Genomic DNA, 23747 nt, shown 5'->3' on the forward strand with positions numbered 1-23747 from the left:
CGGCAGCTCACAAGACCCGACAATTAAGCACAATGGGGAGAAGACAACCATCTAGCTACTGCTATGGACCCATAGTCCAGGGGTAGACTACTCACACATCACTCCGGAGGCGACCATGGCGGCGTAGAGTCCTCCGGGAGATGATTCCCCTCTCCGGCAGGGTGCCGGAGGCGATCTCCTGAATCCCCCGAGATGGGATTGGCCGCGGCGGCGTCTCTGGAAGGTTTTCCGTATCGTGGCTCTCGGTACTGGGGGTTTCGCGACGAAGGCTATTTGTAGGCGGAAGGGCAGGTCAAGGGGCGTCACGAGGGGCCCACACCATAGGTCGGCGCGGCCAAGACCTGGGCCGCGCCGCCCTGTGGTTTGGCCACCTCGTGGCCCCACTTCGTTGACTCTTCGGTCTTCTGGAAGCTTCGTGGCAAAATAGGACCCTGGGCGTTGATTTCGTCCAATTCCGAGAATATTTCCTTACTAGGATTTCTGAAACCAAAAATAGCAGAAAACAGCAACTGGCACTTCGGCATCTTGTTAATAGGTTAGTTCCAGAAAATGCACGAATATGACATAAAGTGTGCATAAAACATGTAGATATCATCAATAATGTGGCATGGAACATAAGAAATTATCGATACGTCGGAGACGTATCAGCATCCCCAAGCTTAGTTCCTGCTCGTCCCGAGCAGGTAAACGATAAACAAAGATAATTTCTGGAGTGACATGCCATCATAACCTTGATCATACTATTTGTAAGCATATGTAATGAATGCAGCGATCAAAACAATGTATATGACATGAGTAAACAAATGAATCATATAGCAAAGACTTTTCATGAATAGTACTTCAAGACAAGCATCAATAAGTCTTGCATAAGAGTTAACTCATAAAGCAATAATTCAAAGTAAAGGCATTGAAGCAACACAAAGGAAGATTAAGTTTCGGCGGTTGCTTTCAACTTATAACATGTATATCTCATGGATATTGTCAACATAGAGTAATATAATAAGTGCAATATGCAAGTATGTAGGAATCAATGCACAGTTCACACAAGTGTTTGTTTCTTGAGATGGAGAGAAATAGGTGAACTGACTCAACATAAAAGTAAAAGAATGGTCCTTCGAAGAGGAAAGCATCGATTGCTATATTTGTGCTAGAGCTTTGAGTTTGAAAGCAAGAAACAATTTTGTCAACGGTAGTAATAAAGCATATGTATCATGTAAATTATATCTTACAAGTTGCAAGCCTCATGCATAGTATACTAATAGTGCCCGCACCTTGTCCTAATTAGCTTGGACTACCGGGATTATTGCAATGCACATGTTTTAACCAAGTGTCACAAAGGGGTACCTCTATGCCGCCTGTACAAAGGTCTAAGGAGAAAGCTCGCATTGGATTTCTCGCTATTGATTATTCTCAACTTAGACATCCATACCGGGACAACATAGACAACAGATAATGGACTCCTCTTTTATGCATAAGCATGTAGCAACAATTAATTTTCTCATATGAGATTGAGGATATTTGTCCAAAACTGAAACTTCCACCATGGATCATGGCTTTAGTTAGCGGCCCAATGTTCTTCTCTAAAAATATGCATGCTCTAACCATTAGGTGGTAGATCTCCCTTACTTCAGACAAGACGAACATGCATAGCAACTCACATGATATTCAACAAAGAGTAGTTGATGGCGTCCCCAGGAACATGGTTATCGCACAACGAGCAACTTAATAAGAGATAAAGTGCATAAGTACATATTCAATACCACAATAGTTTTTAAGCTATTTGTCCCATGAGCTATATATTGTAAAGGTGAAGAATGGAATTTTAAAGGTAGCACTCAAGCAATTTACTTTGGAATGGCGGAGAAATACCATGTAGTAGGTAGGTATGGTGGACACAAATGGCATAGTGGTTGGCTCAAGTATTTTGGATGCATGAGAAGTATTCCCTCTCGATACAAGGTTTAGGCTAGGAAGGCTATTTGAAACAAACACAAGGATGAAGCGGTGCAGCAAAACTCACATAAAAGACATATTAAAAAAATTATAAGACTCTACCCCGTCTTCCTTGTTGTTCATACTCAATACTAGAAATTATCTAGACCTTAGAGAAACCAAATATGCAAACCAAATTTTAGCATGCTATATGTATTTCTTCATTAATGGGTGCAAAGTATATGATTCAAGAGCTTAAACATGAGCACAACAATTGCCAAGTATCACATTATCCAAGATATTTTAGCAAATTACTACATGTATCATTTTTTAATTCCAACCATATAACAATTTAACGAAGAAGAAACTTCGCCATGAATACTATGAGTAGAGCCTAAGGGCATACTTGTCCATATGCTACAGCGGAGCGTGTCTCTCTCCCATACAATGAATGCTAGGATCCATTTTATTCAAACAAAACAAAAAAACAAAAACAAACCGACGCTCCAAGAAAAGCACATAAGATGTGATGGAATAAAAATATAGTTTCAGGGGAGGAACCTGATAATGTTGTCGATGAAGAAGGGGATGCCTTGGGCATCCCCAAGCTTAAACGCTTGAGTCTTCTTGATATATGCAGGGGTGAACCACCGGGGCATCCCCAAGCTTAGAGCTTTCACTCTCCTTGATCATGTTGTATCATCTCCCTCTCTTGATCCTTGAAAACTTCCTCCACACCAAACTTAGAACAACTCATTAGAGGGTTAGTGCACAATCAAAATATACATGTTCAGAGGTGACATAATCATTCTTAACACTTCTGGACATTGCACAAAGCTACTGAAAGTCAATGGAATCGAAAAATCCATCGAACATAACAAAACAGGCAATGCGAAATAAAAGGCAGAATCTGTCAAAACAGAACAGTTCGTATTGACGAATTTTATTGAGGCATCAGACTTGCTCAAATGAAAATGCTCAAATTTAATGAAAGTTGCGTACATATCTGAGGATCACTCACGTAAATTGGCATAATTTTCTGAGTTACCTACAGATAAAACAGCCCAGATTCGTGACAGCAAAGAAATCTGTTTCTGCGCAGTAATCCAAATCTAGTATGAACTTTACTATCAACGACTTTACTTGGCACAACAAAATACTAAACTAAGATAAGGAGAGGTTGCTACAGTAGTAAACAACTTCCAAGACACAAAATAAAAACAAAGTACTGTAGTAAAAACATGGGTTGTCTCCCATAAGCGCTTTTCTTTAACGCCTTTCAGCTAGGCGCAGAAAGTGTGTATCAAGTGTTATCGAGAGATAGTGTATCAACCTTACCTTGGGCTTTACCCTTACCTTTCTTGTTCTTTTTATTTCTCTTTGATTTGGGAAATATATGATTCCCCCCCGGTGTAGAGGTGAATTCCAGGGTGCCTTCTCCCACATCTATGACTGCTCCCAATAGTTTCAGCAGGGATCTTCCGAGTGTGATTTTTCCTGTCCCTACACATTCAATAACAAGATAATCAATGGATATTGTTCTTCCAAGAATGGTTGTATGCACACCTGCGGCTATTCCCTTAGGAATGATAACAAAGTTATCAATGAGATTTATTTCTTCTCCTCCTTCATCAACTCCCCAAAGTTTCAAAGATTTATAAATGCTCTCAGGTATAAGGCAAAATTCAGACATAATATCACAATTGGCACGAAGAGTTTGATCACCGATAACAATTTTAACAGTAGGATCCCATAATGAAGGTTCAGAGTTCACTAAAACTTGTTCAAGACGATTACGAACATAGTGATAGTTGTCATCCAAGCGAGATGTACTTATCTCGAGATTGTTTAATCTATTATAAATGCTAATAAGGGCTGAATCAAAGTTATTAGCTGAATCATGTGGTGCAACCAACTTCTTTATGGCATTAAAAGCTTGATCCCCATTGCAATGAAGGAAATCTCCTCCCACTAAAGCATCCAAAGCATATCTATAGCGAATCATAAGACCAAAATAAAAATTACTAAGGAGCAAACTTAGAGTCATTTGAGATTCAGTTTTACGATAAGAAGTAAAAATTCTAGACCAAGCATCCTTAAAACTCTCCTCATCCCCTTGTTTAAAAGTGAAGACTAATTCTTCAGGCGAAGAAGTAACAGGTGTAGAGCTAGACATGGTAACAAAAGTAACTATTTTTTTTGTGTTTTTGATATAACAAACAAGATAGCAAATAAAGTAAAACTAGCAACTAATTTTTTTGTATTTTGATTTAGTGCAGCAAACAAAGTAGTAAATAAAACTAAGCAAGACAAAAACAAAGTAAAGAGATTGCGATGTGGAGACTCCCCTTGCAGCGTGTCTTGATCTCCCCGGCAACGGCGCCAGAAATTTAGCTTGACACGCGTACAGCACGCGACCGTTGGGAACCCCAAGTGGAAGGTGTGATGCGTACAGCAGTAAGTTTCCCTCAGTTAGAAACCAAGGTTTATCGAACCAGTAGGAGTCAAGAAGCACGTTGAAGGTTGATGGCGGCGAGATGTAGTGCGGCGCAACACCAGGGATTCCGGCGCCAACGTGGAACCTGCACAACACAAACCAAGTACTTTGCCCCAACGAAACAGCGAGGTTGTCAATCTCACCGGCTTGCTGTAACAAAGGATTAGATGTATAGTGTGGATGATGATTGTTTGCAGAAAAAAGTAGAACAGTATTGCAGTAGATTGTATTTCAGTAAAGAGAATTGGACCGGGGTCCACAGTTCACTAGAGGTGTCTCTCCCATAAGATAAACAGCATGTTGGGTGAACAAATTACAGTTGGGCAATTGACAAATAAAGAGGGCATGACCATGCACATACATATTATGATGAGTATAGTGAGATTTAATTGGGCATTACGACAAAGTACATAGACCGCTATCCAGCATGCATCTATGCCTAAAAAGTCCACCTTCAGGTTATCATCCGAACCCCCTCCAGTATTAAGTTGCTAACAACAGACAATTGCATTAAGTATTGCGCGTAATGTAATCAGTAACTACATCCTCGAACATAGCACCAATGTTTTATCCCTAGTGGCAACAACACATCCATAATCTTAGAGATTTCTGTCACTTCCCCAGATTCACGGAGACATGAACCCACTATCGAGCATAAATACTCCCTCTTGGAGTTACAAGCATCTACTTGGCCAGAGCATCTACTAGTAACGGAGAGCATGCAAGATCATAAACAACACATAGATATAAATTTGATAATCAACATAACAAGTATTCTCTATTCATCGGATCCCAACAAACACAACATATAGAATTACAGATAGATGATCTTGATCATGTTCGGCAGCTCACAAGACCCGACAATTAAGCACAATGGGGAGAAGACAACCATCTAGCTACTGCTATGGACCCATAGTCCAGGGGTAGACTACTCACACATCACTCCGGAGGCAACCATGGCGGCGTAGAGTCCTCCGGGATATGATTCCCCTCTCCGGCAGGGTGCCGGAGGCGATCTCCTGAATCCCCCGAGATGGGATTGGCGGCGGCGGCGTCTCTGGAAGGTTTTCCGTATCGTGGCTCTCAGTACTGGGGGTTTCGCGATGAAGGATATTTGTAGGCGGAAGGGCAGGTCAAGGGGCGTCACGAGGGGCCCACACCATAGGTCGGCGCGGCCAAGACCTGGGCCGCGCCGCCCTGTGGTTTGGCCACCTCGTGGCCCCACTTCGTTGACTCTTTGGTCTTCTGGAAGCTTCGTGGCAAAATAGGACCCTGGGCGTTGATTTCTTCCAATTCCGAGAATATTTCCTTACTAGGATTTCTGAAACCAAAAACAGCAGAAAACAGCAACTGGCACTTCGGCATCTTGTTAATAGGTTAGTTCCAGAAAATGCACGAATGTGACATAAAGTGTGCATAAAACATGTAGATATCATCAATAATGTGGCATGGAACATAAGAAATTATCGATACATCGGAGACGTATCAAGGGCATTGCCGAGGATTACCCTCGACAATTGGCGCCGTCTGTGGGAACCCTGTCGGCACAAGATCGGACATCGGCGGAGCCCGTCATGTCATCAGCAGCTTCATCAACACCATCATCGTCTCATCTGGGAAGCCCGATTCGTTTCTGCTCCTATGAATTCACCCCGCACAGCGATTCGTCTCGCTCGACCTTCTTCGATCTGCAAGGCAACATGGAGATGACCTTCGGGAGCGTCCACTACAACGTCAATTCAGAAGGAATCCTTCGGCTGCTGGAATCACCCATCTCCAGATCGACGAGCCCAAGCGCGTCGTCATCACTCGACCTTTCGGCTGGCCTGACAAGCCCGTCGAGTTCGCCTGCGCCTTCGACTCCCCGTTCGGCATCCTCCATGTCGGTTGGGTCTGACGATCCCGCGTCCTCGGAACTAACCTCGTACTACTGCATGAACTGTGATACCAGACACGGGCTGGGATCGAGCGACACACCGTTCATCTGCAATGCTCATTATTCATCAGGAGAGGACATCATCGATAGCATCGCTCGAGGAGACACCCGAAGAGCGGCGCCCCACCAAGTTTATGTTGCTAACAGGGGAGACGGAAATCGCACCCCCCCGTTCCAGTAGGCGAGCTAGCTTTGAGAACAGCGCCAGTAACAACAACAGCGACCACACCATCGCAGAGGAGGAGTGTGCAGCAGCCAAGGCAGCCGTGCTTAACAACACGCCACTTCCGGCAGGAACCACGGTTGGCACTCTCAATGCTTACCGCTCCATATTGGAGAAAAATCGGGAGCGACTATCCAAGGAACAAGCCACCCTCGAGAGACGCCTATCTGCGGCAGACCGATCCAGCGAGCGACGAAGGGGCTCGCAAGGAAGCGCCTCTCGAAGTACTCACGTGGGAGGCAAACATCGAACAAGAATGTCCAGGCTCTCGGAAGACGATGCTAGAGAAATAACATCAAATTTGACCAAGTCCTTCATGACCACAGACACCGCGGGCATGCCACGACCAAAGACCGTCGCGGGAGCGACCGCCAATCTTGCTGCATATCTCATCAATCAGCGCCCTGAAGGTTCCATGGCTCAAGCCCACCGAGGTGCCCTAGAAAGTCTCGCGATATTGGGAGACAATCTGGTCCCAAGAAAGGACAAGACTACGCTGCAAGCTAGTGGCTCAAAACACCATGCGAGAGATGCTCGGGATGAAATTACTCAGAGTAGGATCGACAAAGCAAGGCGACGACACGCCGCCAGAGAGGAACACGACAGCGATTCTTCGGATGAGAGCCAGGAGAACGACGGCGAGCTTAGGGGAGCCGATTGTTTAAGCTACAAAATTCGGGAGGCGATGCCACCCAAGAAGTTCAAATCCACCCCTACCGACGCCGCCAAGTACGATGGGCAGCAGGAGCCGAGATCCTGGATAGAGGATTATCTACAGACAGTGATTCTGCAAAAAGGGAATCAGATAGCAGCAATGCAGTGCCTGCAACTTTACCTAAAGGACTCAGCGCGAGCCTGGCTAAGAGGTCTGCCGAAGGGTTCCATCAAGTCATGGGACGACCTAGTAGAAGCCTTCGTCGCCAACTTTCAAGCAACCTACAAAAGGCCCGTCGGGATCGAAGAGTTACGGCATTGTCAGAAAAAGCAGAAGGAGTCGATGCGCGCATACATCGGGAGATTCACCAAGCTCCTGAACGCTGCGGAAGACGTATCTATCGACAGAGCAATCGACGCCTTCAGCGATGGCATCCGACGTGAAAGCTATATAGAATAACTCGGACGCAAGAAGCCGAAACGATAACTAAGTTAATGGAAATCGCCAACAGCTGGGCCGATGGCAAAGACAACGTTCGAAAGCCACGACAGTGCAGCGATGACGAAGAAGATGACCAGCCGAAGCATGATTCGGGTGGTCGAAGGGATCGCAACAAGAGAAGGAAGAACCGCAGCTATGATGACAACAACTTGGTGGCCGCAGGCTACTCTGATCGACAGGACGATCGGTACGATGACAGGCGAGACGATCGACAGGACGGTAATCGGAACAACTCTGGGAACCGTGGCAACTATAAACCACGACAACAGAGAACCCCCGAACTACCCTACGCTGAGCAGATCAACGCCCCCTGCTACTTGCATTCGTATACCGATTCCAAGGATGGTAAAATAAAGTCTAGCCACCTGCTCAGGGACTGTCGGCAGTTCGTCGATATGCATAAACTCATCCGGCGAGCGGAGCCAGCCATGACTACCACCACCACCACCACCCCCACCGCAACACCAGGTCCAGCAAGCTCAACCTCATCAACCCAACGAGGCATTTCCACCACCACGTGGGCAGATGAGTATGATCCACAGGATAGGTGTTTCAAGGAGAGAAATGAAGAAGCTCACCCGAGAAATCAACCTGGCAGAAAGCATCATGGCGAACATCCCTGAGTATGTCGAGTGGTCATCTCAGAACATCACGTTCAGCCGAGCGGATCACCCGATGACTATACCAAAACCGGGACACACTGCCCTAGTGGTCGAAGCACAGATAGGAGGATTCAAGATGAGCAAGGTCTTCATGGACGGAGGAAGTGGACTCAATCTGATATTCCTTGACACAATCTAGAGTATGGGGATCACCATGAGAATGCCAGAAGAATCAGACACTCGCTTCCATGGGATACTCCCTACTTCGCCAGCGTACTCTCTTGGCAAAGCGTACCTGAACGTTGTCTTCGGCAAACCCGACAATTTCAGGAAGGAGAAGATCGAGTTCGAAGTCGTGAACTGGGAATCGCAGTACCACGCTATACTCGGGAGACCAGCTTATGCCAAGTTCATGGCTGTACCACACTACGCATACCTCAAGCTGAAAATGCCTGGGAAAAATGGGACAAACATTACAGTCTATGGAAGTTTCTCACGCTTGGACAATTGTGATCGGGACTTTCAGAGGATTGCTGCTAAGTTTGGCTTGAGGCAAGAAATTGCCGACCTTCCGCCAAAGTCCTCGTCACGCAGTATTAAGGAAGAAGAACGCGTTAGAGGAGCAAAGAAGAAGCTTGCCGACCTCGCCCTTGAAGCTCCGGCAGTACAAACTTCGGCAGCCCAAGTTTCGGCAGCAAAAGTTTCGGCAGTTGACGACGCAGAAGATATAGGAGGCAGCAAGACACTGACAATCGCTGCCCAGATCCATGGCGAAGTCGACGACGCTTCAAAAAACACCAACACGGTGACCAAGCCAGAAGATGAGAAGAACCCCTTCAATACTTAAGCAATCTACTAGCATTTAGTTTCATTTTCCTTTCCAAACAGGGCTTCCCCTTTTTTCGCCCTTTAGTCCCGCGTTTTTATTAATAAGAACTTAAAGTTTCGATTCCTTGAAAAGCTTTGTAGTTGACCGGAGCACCTAAACCGCATCTTTGTAAACCTTGGCAAACGATGGTCCAACACAGTACGCGGCAAAGGATTGTGCTCTGAAAAATGCCTCTACGAGTGCTACAGGATGCAAAATAAACAAGGACATTAACCCTTCCCTCTGCTATAGATGCCTCTACGAGCGCCGTAAATAGCAAGAGTCCGGAAGTACACATCAACACAACCCACGTTCGATATTTTACTTACGGAAATATCAAGGAACAACGGGTTCACCGGCAGTCATTACACTCGAATAATTCGGGAATGACTATCGAAGCATACATCAGTTGAAGGCAAAGTTGCGCATACAACGGGATTAGCAAAACCCGCAACACGAGCTGATCACTCAAAAGATTTGCCGACCAACGAAATACATACACGACTAAACGAGCAATTAAGATTTGCTCCTTCAAAATTCGCCAACGGCATCAACATGGTAAAAATACATATACATGTATCTACCAAATAATAAACGATCCTAACACTTGGATCAAGTAGTCAAAACATTTATACAAACAACCTTAAATCCTGACATCACCCTTGCGGAGTGTCTTTTTCTTCAGGTGCCTTCGAATCCTTCTCCAGCTTGTCGACAATCATATTGGCAGGTAGCAAAACCTTCGGATACAGCGTCTCCAAGTCACCAGTTGCATTGGCAATAGACAGTAAACTCGCTGAAGGATAACGCGCCAGTACAAGAGCAAGCGTAAACCTGGCCCCTGCAAAGACTTGAGCTCGCACCAAGTCCCGAATCTTCTTGGTATTCCCAAACTCCGACATCAGAGTTGAAAGCGTGGGGGGAATTCTGTTCAAAGGAAACATTGTCCTCCAAACCACCCTCAGGGCTTTGTAGCATTTGTCGAAGAAATGGTGGACTTGTTGGACCCGATCTTGAAAATGTGCAACAGCCGAAGCTTTCGACTGCTCCCGCCAAAAAATCTCTTCGGCTGACGACAACTGGGTTAATGCGTGTACGCGCTCATGGACCCGCTTGTTCTCTTCAGCACGATTCAAAGATATGACTGGCAAGGCAATTGACGGAAGATCAGGCAAATATGGTTTTGGCGGAAGAACAATGAATGCAAGGGTCAGAGAACTTACAGTTCAAACTTTCGGTGGCTTTATGAAGTTCAGTAAGGGCGTAACGCTCTACATCAGCCGCAATCTCGCCCTTCTTCTTGATGATGGCAGCCAAGGCGTAGGTGCTGTGCAGGTCCTTCTCTAACTGTGTGATTCGATCCTTCATACGTTGGACCCGATCATCTTCAGAAAGAGCACCCGAAGTATCTTCGACATATGCGGGCATGGGGAACACCTGCAAGAAACAACGCCAACAAGCATGACAGACTGATTCAAACCAGCATCGGAAGATACTCCCATCGGGAGAATGCAAGTGACAATATTATAACGAAGAGTGTGCTAGCAACATTACTAGCACAAAAGTTTATTACAACCAAAGATTATCCAAGCAAGACAATGTTTCACTTCCAATCGAAAGAAAAGTCTGCTACAAAAATCAGAGGGCTTGGGTCTGAGTTGATAAACTAGGGCCTGTCGATGCCTTCCTTGATGAAACCAACTCGAGGAGCTGGCGTGCACATCTAACAGCTGACGCCTTAAAAGTGCTCAAATCAACAAACCGCCCATCCTCCTCCTTCGGCAGTTCCTTGGACATTTCTTCAATATCGGCCTTAAAGCCGTGACCCATCATAAGCTGGAAGGCAAGGACGGCACCATAGGTACGCGAAGTACGTTTGAATACCTCGATAACCTCCTTGGTGTCAACCGCGAAGGCGTCGATCAACTCCCCCAGAGTTTTATCTTGACTGATTTTGGGGAAGATCATCGAGTGTATCCGCGCCATGGCACCCTTTCCCTTCTTAAGAAGCTCCCGCGTGAGCTGATGGGAGGCAAGAGTCATGATACGCGTACAGCACGCGACCGTTGGGAACCCCAAGAGGAAGGTGTGATGCGTACAGCGGCAAGTTTTCCCTCAGTAAGAAACCAAGGTTTATCGAACCAGTAGGAGCCAAGAAGCACGTTGAAGGTTGATGGCGGTGAAGTGTAGTGCGGCGCAACACCAGGGATTCCGGCGCCAACGTGGAACCTGCACAACACAACCAAAGTACTTTGTCCCAACGTAACAGTGAGGTTGTCAATCTCACCGGCTTGCTGTAACAAAGGATTAGATTTATAGTGTGGATGATGATTGTTTGCAGAAAACAGTAGAACAAGTATTGCAGTAAATTGTATTCGATTAAAAGAATGGACCGGGGTCCACAGTTCACTAGAGGCGTCTCTCCGATAAGAATAAGCATGTTGGGTGAACAATTTACAGTTGGGCAATTGACAAATAAAGATGGCATGACAATGCACATACATGATATGATGAGTATTGTGAGATTTAATTGGGCATTACGACAAAGTACATAGACCGCTATCCAGCATGCATCTATGCCTAAAAAGTCCACCTTCAGGTTATCATCCGAACCCCTTCCAGTATTAAGTTGCAAACAACAGACAATTGCATTAAGTATGGTGCGTAATGTAATCAACAACTACATCCTTAGACATAACATTGATGTTTTATCCCTAGTGGCAACAACACATCCTCAACCTTAGAACTTTCTGTCACTGTCCCAGATTTAATGGAGGCATGAACCCACTATCGAGCATAAATACTCCCTGTTGGAGTTAAGAGTAAAAACTTGGCCAGAGCCTCTACTAATAACGGAGAGCATGCAAGATCACAAACAACAAATAGATAATAGATTGATAATCAACATAGCATAGTATTCTCTATCCATCGGATCCCAACAAACACAACATGTAGTATTACAGATAGATGATCTTGATCATGTTAGGCAGCTCACAAGACCCGACAATGAAGCACAATTAGGAGAAGACGACCATCTAGCTACTGCTATGGACCCATAGTCCAGGGGTGAACTACTCACTCATCACTCCGGAGGCGACCATGGCGGTGAAGAGTCCTCCAGGAGATGATTCCCCTCTCCGGCAGGGTGCCGGAGGCGATCTCCTGAATCCCCCGAGATGGGATTGGCGGCGGCGGCGTCTCTGGAAGGTTTTCCGTATCGTGGCTCTCGGTACTGGGGGTTTCGCGATGAAGGCTTTAAGTAGGCGGAGGAGATAGGTCAGGGGGCCTAACAGGGGGGCCACACAGTAGGGCGGCTTGGGCCCCCCCTAGGCCGCGCCGCCTTAGTGTGTCGGTGCCCCGTGGCCCCACTTCGTCTCTCCCTCGGTCTTCTGGAAGCTTCGTGGAAAAATAGGCCCCTAGGCGTTGATTTCGTCCAATTCCGAGAATATTTCCTTACTAGGATTTCTGAAACCAAAAACAGCAGAAAACAGCAACTGGCTCTTCGGCATCTCGTTAATAGGTTAGTGCCGGAAAATGCATAAATATGACATAAAGTATGCATAAAACATGTAGATATCATCAATAATGTGGCATGTAACATAAGAAATTATCGATACGTCGGAGACGTATCAAGTCATCGACAGGCCGTTGGCCGGAGAGTTGCTTGGAATTTTGTCCAAGGCGTCGGCAGGAATGTTGGCGGCTTCTGCAGGAGAAAAATGAGAAAGATCATTGGTAAAAGGCCGAACCCACAAGTGTGATAATCGACAGAGTAGCACAAAGGAGATTACCAAGTAAAGCCAAGGAAGACCAACGAAGGAGTTCATCCTTCTCAGCCGCCCAAGCTTCGACAGCCAGCCTGGTCGCCTCTTCCTCCTTCAACTTTTCCTTTAGCTTGCCTAGCTCCTCCTTCAGGGAGTCAACTTCTTGGCGGGCCTCAGCAGCTATCTTGACCGCAGCATCCAACTTTGAGGAAGAAGATTTGACCTCCTTCTGTAGCCGAACCTTCTCTGCCTCCAGAGAAGTGAATTGGGAAGCGAAGGCCTCCAAAGAGGAGATAACTCCTTGCAGGTCCTAAGAAAAAAAAAGAAGATTAAGCAAGGTACACACCAGAAAGACTCGTGTTGCAATCAAAAGGGACTTACAGAAGAAGGAATCTTGGTGGCGGCAGTTGAGGGAGCATCTTTCCCTTTGGAAAGGGAGGAGGCTGTTGATACCTGGGCAGCGGGAGCTGCTTTAGGAACTGACGCTTCAGAAGCAGCGACCTCCAGCAGAACAGCTCCGGATTTGGCCTTCTTAGCCGGTGGCTCGACAAAACCTTCGTCACTATGATTGAAAACAAAGTTATGAAAGGAATGCAAGGAGTAAACGGACACTATGCGGTTTCACGAAAAAAGATGCTTACATGTCGAAGAGGTCGTCTTCATCGGCAAAGCCGCCAGTCGATCTCTTCGCGGGTGAAGACCTGGCCTCCTCCGCAGCTGCATCAATAAAGGCATCATGATCAGCGTCATCATCACGCACTGATCCTTCCGTGTTGCAAGCATCATCGGCTGGGGAAGGAAGGTTGGCATGGGCAGCTTCCGAATCTATCGGGTCGTCGCATTCATCCTCTGGATCTATATGTTCGGCAGTGCGGAAATCAAAAGGGATCGAGGAACCTCTTCTTTTGGAATTGTCATTTGGTGAATCCTGCAAGTTTCAAGAAACTATGGGAACCTGCTGAAGAATGGAGTGAATAAGAACAATGGAAACATGTCGACTAAACAAACACTGTCGACTAAACAAACACTGTCGATTAAGCAAAAACAGCATAATAAGGGTATAAGAAAGAGAGTTACCTCTGACAATGGATGGTTGGCGTCGAGAGGAGCATAGGAAGATATCAATGGGATCGAGTCCTCTTGACTAAAGAGAGTAAGGCGACGGACTTTGTCAAGCAGCTCCTTTTCCGACAGTTCAGCGACATTGATTCTGGTTTCATCTTTTGGACCCGTGTACGTCCACATTGGACGAACCCTCGCCATGACTGGCTGAACTCGACGCCTCAGGAACACCGCTGCTACCTCCGTGCCAATCATGGTTTGACCATCGGCTTCTTTGATCCGAAGGAATTTGGTGAATAACTCGTTGGCTACTGCATTTTCGTCAGAAGAAAGAATGTTCCTCCAAGAATCCTTTGGCTTAGCCTCAAGAACGTCGACAAAGCAAGGGAGCTGGGATTCGGTTGTCACAGAATCCTTGACATAAAACCACTTCAGTCTCCATCCTTGCACGGATTCTCTCATCGGGAAACTAAAGTAGTTAACCTCCGAGCGAGCCACGAACCCCACACCTCCAATAATGAAAGATCCATTGCTACTGCTGTACCTCTTAACGTAGAAGATTTTCTTCCACAATCCGAAATGGGGCTCGATGCCCAAAAATGCCTCACAAAGGGTGATAAACACAGCAACGTGAAGGATTGAGTTGGGAGTAAGTTGCCACAGTTGGATTTCATAAGTCCGAAGAAGGCGAAGGAGGAATTCATGGGTAGGAAGCGAAAGACCCCGATGGAGGAATGATAAGAATACCACGGTAAAACCAGCGGGAGGATTGGGCCGAGAGATCGCACCTGGAAGAATCACGTCCCCCTCGTCGGGGGAGACCAACCCAAGGCTTCGAGCCCTCTTCTCATCACGTTTCGTGATGGAGGACGCCAGCCAATCTCCTGGCTTGGCTAAAGAACCTGGCGGCGCCGGCGGCGCCGGAGCCGTAGGAGGAGCATCTGAAGGACTCTTCCTTGGGAGAGTGGAGGAAGATTTGGCGGCGGCACCACCAGTCGTAGAGCTGCCGACGGTAGTGACGTTCTTCTTCTTCACCATTGTCTAGATCTGGGGAAGATTGGAGAACCGATGGCGGCGGCGCAGCGGCTACGGAAGGAAGAAGAAGGAAGGCAAAGACAGATGTGGGAAAGGATTAGGGATTTCTCGCCCTTTGGAGACCTTAAGAGGAGGAAAGATGCGTGAGAACGTGTCGTTGATGTCAGTCTATCAAACGGGCCTATTTCCGATTAATGGTTGCGGGAATCGAGGAGCCACCTTGGTAACTGTGCGCAGAGACTGGAAATTGCTTGAAAACAGGACCAGATGGAGAGAGAATGGGCCCAGTGGGTAACATCTTGTCAGTCAAAGTCAAGGTATCGATAAAACGTCATCAATGACGTCATAAAAGTTGCCTGAAGCATTCGAAAGAATATAAAAAAGAACTATCGGATGGTGAACTTGAATCTAAGCACGGATTACAAAGCATCTGCGCTTAGACTCGGGGGCTACTCCCATCGGGAGCGCTGACGCGCACCCGATATGATTGAGGACTCGAAGAAAAAGCGATGAAGAAAAAGAGGGTTGTTTAGCTCGAGTCTGCACCCAGTTGCAAGCACCTGTGCCCAGACTTGGGGGCTACTCCCATCGGGAGTGTTGGAAGTGCACCCGATAAAAAATTTTGCACTCCAGGATCATGCCCGGGGACTTGATTCTGTGTAGAGTAACATTGTTTTGCCATCGGTAGTTAACCAACAAAAGTTGGGCACGTTACTCATTATCCCTTGCAAGTGGAAAATATATTGGATGACCTATGAAGACCTGCAGAAAACTTCGGCAGAGAAGAATGCTCGAGTGGTACAACTTGAGTCTACGCACGGATTGCAAGCATCCGTACCTAGACTCGGGGGCTACTCCCATCGGGAGCGCTGACGCGCACCCGATAAGAAGGATGATGCTGATTCAAGGCGAACAAGGACAATCAACGAGAAGAACATCAACAGAAAACATGCTTCAGTCTCTACCCGTACAATGTTCGGCTAGACACTCGGGGGCTACTGACGTGGGCATTACCCTTCGGGTAACCGACATTGCCCTATCCTGTATTGATTAGTTGGAGGCCCATGAAGACACCTGGAGGCAAGATGGGCCACCTGGACGGCGCACCAGAGGAATCCTTGGCGAGCAAGACAAGGAAGCGGCCGAACAAGGAAAGATTAGATCTAAAGCTATTGTAAACCTAGTCGTACTCGGTTAGACCTCTTGAGACCTGGCCTCCTATATAAAGGCCAGGAGAGGGGCTGCCAGAAGATAGAACCAATCGTAGCAATACTAGCCACCAGAAAGTCCAGAGCTAGGTCACCATAACACTTAGCCTCTCGACGAGATCTCAGCCGAACTATTCAGCACCCCATTGTAACCCATTATCATCATAATCAAGAACAGACATGCATGACGTAAGGGTTTTACCTCATCGAGGGCCCCGAACCTGGGTAAATCGCTCTTCCCGCTTGTCTGTGAACCGATGTCTCATGTCAGCATGCAGGATTCCGCTAACCGTAAGCCCCAAACGGAGGGCATTGCCGAGGATTACCCTCGACAGGGGGGGGGGGGGGTTGAATAGGTGCTAACCAATTTTTAGTTCTTTTTCAATTTAGGCTTGACACAAAGGTAAATTCTCTAGATATGCAACTAAGTGAATTTACCTATATGACAAGGTAATCAACTAAGCAAGATATAGCTACGCAATATAAGAGATAGAATAGGATAGAGGTAACCGAGAGTGGAGCACGCGGAGACACGGAGATGATTCCCGTAGTTCCCTTCCTTTGCAAGAAGGTGCGTCTACGTTTGGAGGAGTGTGGTTGCTACGAAAGCCAAACCAACAGCCACGAAGGCTTCACTCAGATCTCCTATGAGCAACGCCACGAAGGCCTAGCCCACTTCCACTAAGGGATTTCCTCGAGGCGGAAACCGGGCCTTTACAAGGTTCTTGGGGCACACATCCACAACCAAATTGGAGGCTCCCAAATCTGTAACAACACAACAATCAACAACAATACATCAACACAAAACAACTAGGGATCCAAAGAGGAACACTAGTAACAGGTCCCTCAAACAAATGAGGGGGAAATGTAAATCGCTTCGGTGAGGATGTAGATCGGTGTCTTCTCCTTCGAATCTCCAAAGATCAAGAGCTTTGGTTGGGGGAGGAAGGAGATCTTGCAAATCTTGTGTTCTTGAGGTGGCTCTAATGGTGGTGAAGCTTGGCAGATTTTGTGCAAATAATTGAGCAAGGAGCAAGGTAGAAGAAGGGGGTATAAATACCCCCCTCCAAAATCCAGCCGTTGGAGCTTCCGGGGGGCCGGATAATTATCCGGCCCCCGGGAAAATCCGGCCTCAGGGAAAATCTGGCCAAATATCCGGCCAAAAGTCCGGCCCATGTCCAGAGCTACTTTGCCTCAGGTCATTAGCCGATTTTGGGGGGGGGGGGGGGAGGGGGGCGGATATTTTGGAAATATCCGGCCCGGATTATCCGGCCCTGGGGCAAATCCGGGCAAATGTCCGGGCAATTATCCGGCCCATGTCCAGAGTGTACTGAGCCACAAATCCTCAAGTCCTTAGTCGAAAATAGGGGCCCGGATATTTTGGAAATATCCGGCCCGGAATATCCGGCCCGGAATATCCGGCCTGGTGATCCTGTTACAGCTTCTTTTTGACACGACTTACCACATCCATCACACATATATATGTATCTATATAATCCCTGTACCACTGAATCAAACATTAGTTTATCACATACATTGACATCAAACACACAAAACATATTATGAGAGATGTTCTTTCATCCGCCTCAAGGAAATCGACACCACCAGCAGCAAACAAGGCGGAATTCAGCAATTCTTCGCCAAATATGGGTAGTGATTCATCTTCCGGCTTAACCCTTCCACGTTATTTTTTAAATCGCAGATTGTCTTATCTCTTGCGTTATTTCTTAACATGCAACAATGTTGCCAGCACCAAGCCCAAGAAGAAGGCCAAGCCTTCTCCGGCTTTGATGCCCATTACGCCTGAGGTTGAGGTCCCTCCAAAGCCCTCGTCATCAGCAGTTCCGCGCATAGAAGAAGAAGTCATCCAAATCAAAGATGGTGTGGAACAAACTGTTGATTCCAGCAAGGACGCCTAACCCTCCAAACATGTTGCTGATGAACTAGTGAAAACCTCGGCTGAAGCTCCGGCTAATGATGCCTCAAAGAATTTGGAGCATGCGGCAGGCCATGTTTGGGGTCCCTCCGGCAAAGCTGATTGCATTGAAGTAGTCATCAATCCAGGTGTCAGGCCTTACTCTTCCTTGAGGTTCAGGCCTTTCGGCGTTTTCCTCGCGGATCCTCTTCCCAAAACACTTTGGGCCGATGTAGCTGATCCTGTATTCGTTCAGACATTCCCGTGCGTCACGTGAGTTCCCCCTGTACTCAGGGGAATCTGAGCGGGAGTGTGACCTCCGGCCTCTGCCTCCACCTCCCCTACTAGGTGGTGCTGACGGAGAACCGTGCGGGGGCCTGTGGGGCCTCTTACTTCCACTGTCAGATTCTCCGCGTCCTTCCTAGTGGTGTGCTAGCTCCGGCTGCCTTCGCCATCTTGGCAGTTGCCTCCCTTCACGCTGGGGTTTCCTGGGCTCAGGTGCACGTTCTTCATTCTAGCTCCTCCAAGGCTCAGGTGTGTGCTCTTCATTCCGGCTCCTCCGGGGCTAAATGCTTTCGTGGATATTAATTCCGCCAGGGCCATGGGGTTCGGCTTTTCCGGCAGGACTTCACTGACAAGGGCACGGACACGCGTATTGGTTCCGGGGCGGTGATGGGTTCCGATACTTGTCCCTGCCAGAGTACATCGCATCCTTCCCCTTGGTTTTATTCCAAGGAGGGGTATCCGAAGATATGGGGATCGGATTTGCGTGCTCACTGGTTTTTTCTGCGCTTCGTTGATTCAGTGCGTGATTGATCGTCGCGGCGCTCCCGTGACTTTTCAGTAGGGTTCTTCTGCGTTGTAGACACACATGCCTCTGGGTCGTGTTCCAACCTGCGCGAAGTGTCCGCCTTACTTTGTTGCTTCATGGTCGTGGCAATGATTGTACGCAGATTCTCTATGTCGATCTGGTCATTGCTTTTGGCCAGGAGCTCCGCCGCCATTTTCATGTTTTCTTTTGGAGTTTCCGGAGGCTTGTGGCGAGCTGCACTGTCAAAGTTGATGTTGCGGGGGCGGATAGCTTCTCTTCGCATTTTCCGCGCTTCCTCATGGGTTTCATTGACTGTGATCTTCCACTCTTCTGCAAGCTCTTTGGCCCTCACAAGTTCTTCCTCCGCCAAGCGCTCGTTCTCTTTGGCCTGCTCGATTAGCCTTTCGGCTTCCATCTTGTCCTCATGGACTGATGATGTACCCTTGACTATGTGCTTAGATTCCGCCAGGAGTTTTTTACGCTTAGCTTCAAGAGCTTCTAGATCCGGAACCACCTTTGGGGTGATTATTGTCGTCATCAGTTGTGGATGTGTGTCCCAAGAACCTTGTAAAGGCCCGGTTTCCGCCACAAGGAAATCCCTTAGTGGACACGTGAGCTAGGCCATTGTGGCGTTGCTCACCGGAGAATAGGGTGAGGTCTTTGTGGCATTGGCTAAGCCTTTGTGTTGACCAGACCCCTCCAACGTAGACATACTTCCCCTCAAAAGGAAGGAACTACGGGTATCATCCCTTGTGTCTCCGCGTGCTCCACTCTCGGTTACCTCTATCCTTTATTGCATTATGATATCTTGCTTAGTGATATTGTGGCCCCCCAGACTAGCTATCTGAAACACCCATTATGCATACTCATTCATGATCCCATGACCAGTTTGTCGTGAAAGCATAACCGAACTGGTATCAAATACATCATCCATTACAGTACCGAACAAAAAGATTACAACAGGTCTCATGACCAAAACTTACATACGAGCTGCAATGGCAGAAGATCAACATTCACACAGAGGAAATACTTCAGACGAAAGTGTTCACATGGCCCAAGTCATGTCATAACCCTACATGCGACTGACTGAGAATACGTGCCTAGCTCGCATAGACGTCGTTGACTCCTTCTTCATCTGACGGATTCCACCAAGTCTGGCCAAGTAAATAGCCAGGGACAAAGCCATGAGTACATTATGAATTGTACTCGCAAACCACCTTAGAAAGAAGTAAAGGATATGCATATTTGGCAGTAGCAAGGAGCAGACACTATTCTAGGGTTACAAGGAGTGAGAGATAGTTTCTCTCGAGAGTATGGCATCTATATCTTTTGTTTCAAACCTTTATAAAAACAAGTTTCTTTTGAAGACTAATAGGTAAGGGTGACCCATTTTCATTTCTGACCATCTCAGTATGACCAATTTTTTTCCAACTTTCCACCGTACCTCCCTGGTACAAATCCACCAGTCCCACTGGTATTCCTCCATACCTCCCAGATACACTTCCACCAGTCCCACTGGTATTATTTTCCAAACCAGTTTTGAGAAAACTATTTTATAAACCAAAACTCTTCAATGCCAAGCAATAGCCTTTCCCACGTCCATAACCGTGGACATGGCTATTCGAATAGTTTTACACTGTGCAGAGGTTGTACACTTTCCCCACAAGATCCGATAAACCCGCCCGGATCATCCCCGGTTCACCAAGCATCAAAACGCGAGGCTCGGATAATCGATATTAGTTTTTCGCTTGCTCGCCTTAGCCTAAGACATGGCGCCCAGAGTTGTACAACCCACAACCAGAGTTTGATGGGCCGCTTACCTTGGAGTTGCAAAGTCCCCGGCCAGCTCGACCCTCCGGAATGCCGCGACCAACGCGGGGCATCTTTTAATGGGAGCTCCTAGGTTGTACCCCTTCCATCTGTACGAGAAGGAAAGGCGTCCCCATGGCACTAGGAAGACAACAGTCGATAGGTGTCCATGCTCGTACTATCCCTTACACTTGTAGGACCCAAACTAAGGCGAGACAAACTACTATGCTACGCCCCATCCCACGTAATGGTAATGTGGTTGTACTGGCTAGGTCCGGTTAGGTACTCAGTCACCAAAGTTTTCCAAAAAAAAAATCGCCTTCACTTGCCTCTAGCAATTTTCTTCCCAAAACCCTTTTTTCCTTTTCATAAACTCACATTTGGGAAGGGCTACCCCATTCCAAGGTTTTCGAAGAATTTCTTTTCTTGAAAAGTTTTTCACACACCTTTTTCAAAAGGGCTCCCAACCTATAGTCCAGATTTTCTTGAAAAGTGGCGACAAGAAGGATAAGGTGTTAAGCACCATATCACTAACATGTATTTGTTCAGTAGGTATCAACGAGCGCTGCACCCGTAAGGGTGGAATAGTAAAACTCCGAGTGGCATGTCCACTCACATAAATAATAAAAGACATGGAATTTAATTATAAAACTTGTAGTAATGCAAGATTAAGACAATAGGATAAGATATGCATCAATAGGTGGCTTTTCTTGGTTGTCTATTTGTCCCTGAACTTCATCTTCACGAACTATCAGCTCTTGAGTCCTCTTCGAAATCCTCACCAAAATCCTCTCATTCTTCTCCGATAGTGATCGCATTCTAACATCGAAAAAGAGAGGGAGAACAATCAACACGTAGCCATAGCATAAACCATTCATACAAAACTAGTAGCAAACCACTCAATCAGGGACACTGAACATTTCAAACAAACAACTCCTAGGGCAAGACTGGTTATTTTATTTATAAAAGGACTATTACTATTGACACTAGAAAAGACCTTAACAAAACATCTATTTGCTAAGAAGGGTTCTGCCTCTCATCAAAATATAATCTACACAAGCCCATGAGTATAATGACTTTTAGAAACCACTGGTAGGGGCCTGGTGCCAAAATTCATTACAAAACATTTAAAAAAAAAACAATCCAATTTCCTTAGAGGTAAAATAAGCAACAATACCCAATTAACAAGCTACTCCGAAACAATGCACACAAAACTTTGGTAAAATCGCAGAGAGTAAAGATTGATTTTATAAAACTACATGGATTCACCCAAATTGGGTTTTTAAAATAGTAGATATGATTTTTCTAACACCAGAAATGGCTTAGGGGAAATAAAAAAATTCCTAAACCTTTCCGTGACTCGCAAAAATACAAACAAGGTATCTACTTGAAGCTAACAACATGTAGAACTCACATCCACTGGAAGTTTTCAAGAAGAAGCTTTTAATTATTTTTAAATATTTTAACAAGTCAAAAACTAAAGAAAACCATTTATAAAACACACAGACATCAGATCATATCAAACCAGTAACAAACATACTACTGGATATGTACTGAAAAATGTGATCAACCAAAATTTGTTTGGCATTTTCTGAGCTATAAAATAATTAACACAATTTTTATACTGGAAAAAGACTCTATTTTGGTTTCAAAAATCCTAGAAATAATCTAGAGTTCACAAAAATATTTCCTCTGACCTAGATAAAGCCTAAGAAGGTATCTACCAGGGGGACTTTGTTTTTTTTGCAAAGCCAAATCTGGTTATCAAAATAAAATTCAAGAAAGGGCCTACGATACATATATATTTTTAAACCATTTAAAAACTAGGAAGCTCCTGCATGTCTGACCTATATCAAAATGAATCTACTGGAAGTACTTTATAACAAATTTGGTTTCATTTAAAAAAGGATTTACACAACTACCAAAATAAATTAAATACTACCACTGCATCACTTCAGCAAAGTAATTACGAGCACAAAAATATAATGGCAAACCACATGCATGCAGTTGGAGGTGATTAAGAATTTGATTGCAAGAATTAGAAATTTGAATCATTAAATTTGGAGTATCCAGTGATATATGGTGAATTAAAAGCAAGGTTGATCTGAGGGGCATTTTATGTTTCGGAAAAGGGAGTAAAAAAGGGGAAGGGACGATTTGACTGGGCGGCGCAGCGCAGTGCTGGGCCGGCCTAGCTCGGCGTCCACGCGCGCGAGAGACGTTTTTGAACAGGCGGGGACGTGGCCCGCAGTGCTGGCGTGTGGGACCCGCGGGAGTTCGCATGCACTCGTTGGATTGAGATCCAACGGTGCATGCCCCTTCTTCTCCGACGCGACGCGAGTGCCGGCATGAGCCAACCCTAGATACTGGAGTCAAACAACGACTCACCTAGGGGGGCTCGAGGACGAAACCGAGGTGTCGAGGCGGGCGCGGAGAGCCAGGGGAGTGCACGCACGTGCTCAAACTTAGCATGCACTGACCCGGGCGACGACGCGGTTGATGATGTCCACGCTGGAGGCGGGATGCTCGCGTCCAGTTCGGCATTCCCTGGAAGAAAGGGGAGGGCACGTGAGGAGGAGCCCATCCAGACGAGTTCAACGAAATAGAGATGGAGGGAGAGGGTGGAGTGGTTGCGACGACAACCGCTACCGAACCACGGCGGCGTCGACAACGAACACGGAAATCTGAGAGAAGCTGAGCCTCTCTCCGCTCGAGAGTGAGCAGAAAGGTGGAGTGCAAGTGGTGAGGCGAAGTGGGAGTGCCCGGGGATGGATGTGGGTTAAAAACGAGTGGGTGTGTCCACGGTGAACCGAGCGCACGTGTGGACATGGGGAGGGCATGACGACTCTTTATTGGGCAAGATGGGCGGCGAGATAGGTCAGCGGCTTGCGGGGGTGGTTTTGGAACAGATCTGTTGTCCGCAGTGCTT

The sequence above is a fragment of the Lolium perenne genome, chromosome 4 (genome assembly GCF_019359855.2).
Source record: "Lolium perenne isolate Kyuss_39 chromosome 4, Kyuss_2.0, whole genome shotgun sequence".
Taxonomy (NCBI): Eukaryota; Viridiplantae; Streptophyta; class Magnoliopsida; order Poales; family Poaceae; genus Lolium; species Lolium perenne.